The sequence below is a fragment of the Microtus ochrogaster genome, unplaced genomic scaffold (genome assembly GCF_000317375.1).
Source record: "Microtus ochrogaster isolate Prairie Vole_2 unplaced genomic scaffold, MicOch1.0 UNK83, whole genome shotgun sequence".
Classification (NCBI taxonomy): Eukaryota; Metazoa; Chordata; class Mammalia; order Rodentia; family Cricetidae; genus Microtus; species Microtus ochrogaster.
This window is the reverse complement of record NW_004949181.1, coordinates 88750-90368: the sequence shown is the minus strand read 5'-3', so window position 1 is coordinate 90368 and position 1619 is coordinate 88750.

Here is a 1619-nt window from a genome sequence, read left to right as displayed (position 1 = left end):
AGTACTGATCTTACTTGAACCAATAGCACAAATAGGGAAGGGAAAGGGAACTGGGACAGCTATGTAAACGAAAAGAATTTAAAGAAAAAAGAGAAAAGAACATGCTTCTAGAAGATAACAACCAAACATGACAAAGCATAATAAGATAAAAAAAAGAGAGAATGCCATTTCCATTATTGTCAAGACCTTTATTAGACACCTGCCCCATTTTGTGACTGCAGACACAACATAAGGCAAAGTATAGAAACACCAACAGTAGTGACAGAGACATTGGTTGAATATGTATACCAGACTCTTATAGAAGTTTTTTTTTTTTCATATAAACTGGAAGTAAGTACCTGTGAGCAGGGCAGTGGAGAGATGTTGTGGAATATTCTCATGATGGAATATCACATGGGTCAGAGTGAATGAGTCACATACAACAAAGAGCCAAACAAAGAGCCTCAGCATCTGTTAACTGGGGAAAAAAGGAAGTCCCAAACACTGTATGCATGTATGTATGTAGATAAAAGTCAAAGCTGAGCCAGAGACAACAGATGCCTGATATGTGATGGATGGAAGAAAGGATAAGACTGACTGTACTGAAAGGGTAAGATTGATATGTATCATACACAGATGAAACAAACGTAATAGATAATGCTAGATGACCTGAGTTCTGTGGTAGAAGGAAAATAACTTCCAAAGGTTGTTCTCTGATCTCTGAATGTGTGCCAGACACACACACACACACACACTGAATAATAAATAAACATATGAAATAGAATAAAAATATTTTTCAAGAAAATAGGATAGACACAGGTGAGAATCAAGACCTTAATTCTTAGTCTGAGAGGTGGGTACTTACTGCATTATCAAAAATTACCAAGTGAATGAATGAGATCACAGGCAGAGCAGCAACAGCAGGAGATCGTAAACATCTTGTCTGTACAGGTGAACTTAAAGAAAAGGAAGAGGAAAGGAACCTTCTAGGGGGGCCTTGTGTCACACACAGTATCGATTTTACAAGCCCAAGCCAAACTCACCTCCAGTTCCATCTCCCACCTATACCTGAAACCTGGGTAGTCTCATGCCACACCCAACACACAGAACATTTGGTCTGGCCTGCAATAGTGAGTTTTATTACTATCTTACCACACCAGGCACTCGCATTAAAAACCCAGCTCTCTAGCTTATAATACACAAGCACGTGGGATCTACACTCCTACTTGGTGACAACTGGGAAGTGCCAAGCAACAGCCGCCCCAGATCCATCTCCAAGCCTCCCTGAGATCTTGCCACTCAGGGTGGCACCCGGTTGCCTCATGCAGGCACATGGTCCCAGCACCTGTGGGCATGAGAGCTTGCACTTTCCAGTCTCCAATCCATCTTTCATCCCCACAGTCCCTGCTGGCTGTGGCCGTTCTAGTAGTTTTCCGGGGTCAGGAGACAGGGAAGCCAATCAGAGTCCTCCAAGAGGGCTGGAGTCAAAGGTTTAAGTTAACTCCCAGGCCGAACCAGGTAATTGATGCTTTCAGAATAACATGTGTCCTGTTTTCCCTTTAAGAAGATACCAACAAAATTAAACTGGATGACAGATGACCTAGATTTCCTTCTTCCTTAAACATATTGACTTATTTTTT